This window comes from Diabrotica virgifera, chromosome 7 (assembly GCF_917563875.1).
Source record: "Diabrotica virgifera virgifera chromosome 7, PGI_DIABVI_V3a".
NCBI lineage: Eukaryota > Metazoa > Arthropoda > Insecta > Coleoptera > Chrysomelidae > Diabrotica > Diabrotica virgifera.
Genome location: NC_065449.1, coordinates 46,392,843 through 46,399,702, shown reverse-complemented (window position 1 = coordinate 46,399,702; position 6,860 = coordinate 46,392,843).

Here is a 6,860-nt window from a genome sequence, read left to right as displayed (position 1 = left end):
GTGAATTCTTGTATGTATCACTTTAAGAAATACTTTTAGTGTGTGTCCCATTAAGCTTATTGTGCGATGGTCGGTGCACAGTTTTGCGTTTGTTTTCTTTGGAATAGTCACAAAAGTTGACAGAAGCCATTCCTTAGGTATTTCTCCCGTTTTATAAATGCAGTTAAAGAGGTCAACCAAAACATTTACTGTTTCATCTTCCACAAGCTTAAGAAGTTCCGATGGAAGTCCATCTGGACCCGGTGATCATTGTTATTAATGTGTGTACTATTAATTCTTCTTTCTTTTTTTTTTCTAATGACATCCTTAAAAACTACTTTTATTTTCAGTCTCCCTCTATTTAAAGTAGATTTTAGTTTTAATTTTGGATTACTTCATAAATTTAAATTATTAAAACAAAAGCCTAACATACTTATTTAACATTTATTTGAATAATTAAGTTATGAGCATTCGAAATCGATAAAATGAATAAAGCTATAATTTCAGTTCAGTGTCAAATTATATATAAATAAAAGCCATTATGTTGATAACCGTGAAATATATAACTTTAAAGCATATTCACGCGAAAAGGAACACGATCGAATCCGAACGACAAAATTGCGTGTAGAGATCTATGAAAACCAGAAAAGATAAAGATAAATACGGTAGCTATAGAGCTTCGATTACCCAAACTAATGGTAATAGCAATAATTTCGTTAAAATAAAGGAAAATTTGAATAATTATGTCTAGGTACCTATATTAATGAATATGCCTATTAAGTAGGGGAGAGTTGGACAAAACCGGGTACCCCTTAATTATTCTAACTGTCTGCTGCTATCTATTAGACAATGTTAAAATTAGTGTCCCTTTACCACCAACAGTCGTGTGTATTTATTTCTACCTCATTTGAGTAATCTGTGCCGGAGCAGTAAGACCTCGCCTGATTTTTGATGCAGGAAACTCGATTTTTAAGGTAAGCTGATAGCTGTTTTCTCCTCTAATGAATAACTAATGGCCATTTCAAAATTTAATACATGTAACCTAGTATATTACCTTTAATTTGGCCAAAAATGTTGAATATTATATCATAATTAAAAAATTTAAATAACATTTAATGTCTTGTTTACGAGTTTGACAAAACCGGGTAGTCCGAAAATCGACAAAACCGGGTACCCGATTTTATCAGACCTCTTGTTACTTCCAGTTTCTGCAGTGATTTTTTTGCTTTTAGTTAACTACAACGTGTGGCTTCTTCTGTTGAAGAAGCTAGTAAGAAAGCTAGTAGGAAAAATTTAAAAAAATCTCCAGTCGTAAAAAAATTAAAACTAAATGAACTGGACAAAAAAAAAAGAAAAAACGTGGTAAAAAGGGCTGCACCAAAAACAAAATTTTGGAGAGTTTGGAGGAAGAAGATAATAATGGCGATGCATGTCTATATTACAATTAACTATTTTCAAATTATAATGCGAAGGAAGGCTGGATAAAATGTGTGTCTTGCACCAAATGGGCTTATGACGCCTGCAGTGCCTATGATGATGTAAATGAAGTTTTTATTTGTGACTTCTGTTCATATATTTTCGATTTTTGTTCACATACTTTTAATAAATATTTTATTTTCGGCAAATTAGTATTTTTACATGGTAATTAAGTTACTACCCGGTTTTATCATACCGGTTGGACAAAACCGGGTATTTTGCAATATTTTCATAAAAATAGAAAAAATTAAAAATCTAAGAATATGTTTACGAATTGGCATTGGCATATCAAACTTAAGTCATTTGAGAATATTTCAATCTGCAGCAAACATTTGCTACTCTCACATAGCAAAAGATACAGACGGTTTTTGGAGTGGTACCCGGTTTTGTCCAACTCTCCCCTATTTCAGTATTTGTATGATCTTCAAACACTGTTATATTTGCGTCTTCACCAGAAGAACTGGAAGAAATTATGAATAGGCTAGGAACGGTGAGTACGGAATATGGTTTGAAAATAAATATACAGAAATCCAAAGTAATGATCATTGATAGAATCAGAAACAACCAACCGGAGATAAGAAACTTGGCAGGTTAAGAAATGGTCAAACAATTTAATTACTTAGGCTCCGTTATTGGAGGCGCATCATAATGGCCAGATTGGCAACAGCCAAACTCACAAAAATATGGAAGAATACTGACATTACAAAAAACACAAAATTACGCCTTGTTCGAGCGTTAATATTTCCTATCGCCACCTACGCTTCAGAGACTTGGACCATCAAGAAAGCAGATTCAAAACGTATAATGGCCAGTGGCGGCTCGTGGCTTTAGGGACAGGGTCGGCAAGGTTTTGTCTCCTCAGATAGGTATGCCATCTAATTAAAAGGCTTCAATTTCATAGAAGATTTTTGGTTTTTGTTATAGAATAGAATAGAAATATGCTTTATTGCCACTGAAAATTTTTACAATTTTATGGACAAAGCTTACATACAGTCAAAAGAAAAACATAATATAAATAACAAATAACAACTACAATTTACTAAAATTAGATAAATCGTCAACAATGTACAGTATAAGATATAAAAGCCAAGACAAAAACAATTTATTGCAAAACATATATAAATTGCAAATTGAACATACAACAAATAAAATAAAATAGGTACAACATAAGGAACTGACAAGTTTATACTACTGCGCATGGAACCCAATTTTCTTAGTTATTCATTAAGAAATTCTTCTATTGAATAATATGGTCTTTTGGATAGATAGGCTTTTGTCATTTTTCGGAACTTAGGAAAAGATGTTGCAGATTTAAGTTGTAACGGAAGATGATTGTACAGTTTCTTTGCGGAATATAATATAGATTTCTTTACTAACTCAGTGGATGGAATCGGTAAATAAATATCAAAGATTGAATTTCTGGTGGAGTAAAGATGATTGGGCCTTGATGGAAAGACATGAAGGTGTTTACGAATTAAACAAACCGTTTCTAGAATATATAAAGATGGAAGTGTTAAAATTTCGTGATCTCTGAAGTAACTTCTGCAATGTGTAGATCTTCTGAGGCCAAACAAATATCTTATTGCTCTTTTTTGCAATCTAAAAATGACATCAAATTGAGCAGCTGTACTAGAACCCCAAAAAGGAAGACCATATCGAAGATGAGACTCGAACAACGAAAAATATGTTATTTTAGAAGATGCTAAATTGAGTTCCCTTGAGACAGATCGTATTGCATAGCAAGCTGAGGCGAGTTTCTTACTTAACGAATCGATATGAAGGGACCATTTGAGGTTGCTGTCTAAAAAAATACCAAGAAATTTTACAGACTCAACGGTACTGATCTGGCTGTTATGAAGTGGCAAAGGTTGAAGAGCTCCTTTATAGGATAATGCTACTGTTTTATTTACGTTAAAAGAGAGTAAATTAGAGTCAGACCAGGTCTTTATCGTCAGTAGATCCGAAGTTATAGTTTCATGAAGAGATGCAATAGTTGAGTTGCTCCAAGTGATACTGGTATCATCAGCAAAAAGAAAAATTTTCCCATTGATTTTTAAATTAGTAATGTCATTTATAAAGATAAGGAACAGTATAGGACCCAATACTGAACCTTGTGGTACTCCACAGACGATGTTTTTGAGACTAGAGTCAGTATCATTTGCTCTAACTAGTTGTTTCCGATTATTCAAGTAGGATTGGAACCAATTCAAAGAAATACCTCGAATTCCATAGAAATTTAGTTTTGTAATCAAGATGTCGTGATTTACACAATCAAAAGCTTTGGCATAGTCGCAGAAAACAGTGGCAGTATAAAGATTATTGTTTAGTGCTTGGTAAACCTCATGTAGTACAGAAAACATGGCATCAGTGGTACATTTATTTGTTAAAAAGCCGAACTGATTTTGTGATAAAATGTTGTTATCAACGATAAAGGACATAAGTCGAGTTTTAATGAGTCTCTCAATAATTTTGGAGAGTACCGGTAGTAAGGCAATAGGTCTATAGTTGCAGGCATCAGATTTTTCGCCACCCTTATGAAGAGGAATAATAATGGCTGTCTTTAGGCACTCTGGAAATTTACCTTTTTCGAAGGAATCATTAATTAGTGAGAGGAGGATTTCCAACACATTTTCTGTGAGATTAGAGAAAATTTTTATAGATAGTCCATCAGTACTACAGGATGATTTGCTTTTGATACAATTGATTGTTTGGATAAGTTCAGAGTTATCGACTGGTCGTAAAAAGAATGAATTCGAGACCTGTCTTGAATTAGGAAGATAGGAAATAGGATCTTGTTGCGGCAAAATTGTTGATGTTATATTTTTACTCACATTAACGAAGTATTCGTTTAGACTTTCAGGATTTGGAAGGGAAAATGATTGAGCTGTGTGAGTTTTATTTCGAAGATCGTTTATTATAGACCAAGTCTCTTTTGCAACACTTTTAGAGCTTCCCAGACGATTTTGATAATAGGCTTTTTTAGCTGACCTGACAAGTTTTAGATATGTTGTCCTGTACTTCATGATATATTCAGTGACAGCAACATTGGTAGTAAATTTCTTGATGTATAGTAGTGAACGCATATTCTTAGCTGATATGCGAATACCTTTCGTAACCCAAGGTTTCCGATGTTTTGACTTAATAGGAATTAAAGGAAATGCCTTATTGAAGATGTGGAGAAGCTTATCTAGAAAAACACTGAAATTATAGTCCACGTCTATAGAAGGAAATTGCCACTCAGAAGTTAAGCATAAATTTTGGAATTTACGAAAATTCCGGGCGGAAAAAATCCTACCTAAACGTCGGGTTTTTGAGGAGGGTTTGCTGAAGATGTTAAACTTCGTATACACTGCTTCATGATCAGATAGTCCCGCATTAATAACTGTAGAGCAGACATCAAGGGGTGAGAAATCTGAGACAATATAATCGATTATGGTAGATGTAGTTTTTGTAATCCTTGTAGGAGAATGAACGTGCATTGAGAGACCATACGATTCAAATATGTTTGCCAGGGACACTTGGGTAGCACTAGCAGTAGCATAATTAATGTTAAAATCACCGCATAGAATTTTTCTGCTTTTATGAGGCAGGTCATCTAACAAATTTAGCAGGTTCTGAAAAAATAGTTCCACGGTAGAATCAGGTGATCTATAAATGCAAATAATGTAAAGATTAAGATTTTTATTATAAACTAACGAAAACTCAAAGAAGGATTCACTTAACAAAAAGTCATATTTTGTTACCAGAGAAAAATCATTATTTCTAGAGAGAATCAGGGTGCCTCCATGAGCCGAACTTGGACGATCATACCTGGCAATTGTGGTATATTTTTCTACAAAAAAAGGCTCGTTAACTTCAAGCCAGTGCTCTGTAACCGCAACTATCGGAGGAAATCCTAATTCCTCCAGAAACAAAAATAATTCATCAGTTTTATTTCTTATAGAACGAATATTAATCAGAACCATGCCAAAGTTGTCATCACTAAAATAATTTGAGGTTTCTCAATGTTTTTTTTTTATTTTTTTTTATTTTTTTTTTGTTTTTTTTTTATTTTTTTTATTTTATTTTTTTGTTTTTTTTTTGGTTTTTCCTATAAATTTAGAACCTAAACCTGTTTATAAATTAACTCTAGTCTATGTTGTTTCGAAGTAGCAAAATGGGTTATAACGTCATTGTAAAATTTATTACTGTTTTGGAGAGGTTTTAAAAGTTTTTTTCTATTGACATTTGAGACAAGTTTGACATTCTCTCTTGTTTCATGGTGTTTCGACAATACGTTTTGACTCTTTTGAGACAAGAGGAATCCCGTTCATTTGAGGCAGAAATTGCCCACATTTGAGCACAATAATTTATTAATTTCGGGAACAGTTTGTTATACCTAATGAATTGCAGTATATAAAATTAAACATATTTTGTAACTTATTCCACCTTCCGAAAATATTTAGATCAGCATATAAAACTGTTAATCAATTTTCTTATTTTATTTGATTAAAGAATGATGGATAATTTTTAATGAACTTGTCTAATAGATATTTGGAAAGTTCTTTGGAAATAATAATTGAGTTATCCTTCCACTCAAAAAGGTCTGAAACATTGTTTAAATAATCAAAATGTCAAAAAATGAAGAAAAACTTCGATTTTTTTCTTCGTTTTTTGATTTTAACTTTCAAAGTATTCACTTATGAGAAAAGTTACACTGACATAAAAGTTGCGTAATTAAATTTCCTATAATATAGGATTAGCTAAAGATTTTAAAAAGTGTCATCCTTGTTGTAAAACAGCAATAATTGCGAAAAAAACATAATAAATAAGTATTCGCATTTTACGTTTTTCAACCATTTATGCTACACTTACGGCCTTCATATTTTAACCAGAAAACGTTTATGATATAATAAAACAATACACTGTAAATTTCATTAAGATCGATTCAATACATTTTGTAAAATAAATTTTGCAATTTTAGCTTTTGCAAAAAAAATTAATTTTTTCAAAATGTTGCAGTACTGACTATAAAGCAGATAGCAAGTTAAATTTTTTTTACATATAGGAGAAAGGTACAGTATTCTTCTATACGTAAAAATAAATTCAACTTGCTGTCTGCTTTATTTTCAGTTCTGCAACATTTTGAAAAAATGAATTTTTTGCGAAAGCTGGATTGCAAAATCTATTGAACCGATCTTAATGAAATTCAGAGTATTGTTTTACTTATTGTTATTGTTTTACGGCTTACCGAAGCGGGCCTTGAATTTACTCAATCGCAATCGGGTGTATGGCTAGGATCATTAATTTGAAAAGTCTCTTACGCACAGCGCACAGGGATCACTTAACGTATCGGATCGATCGAATTCTTTTAAAAAACAATGAATAAAATTTAGTCTGTATTATCTCACAGATATTTTTTTTAT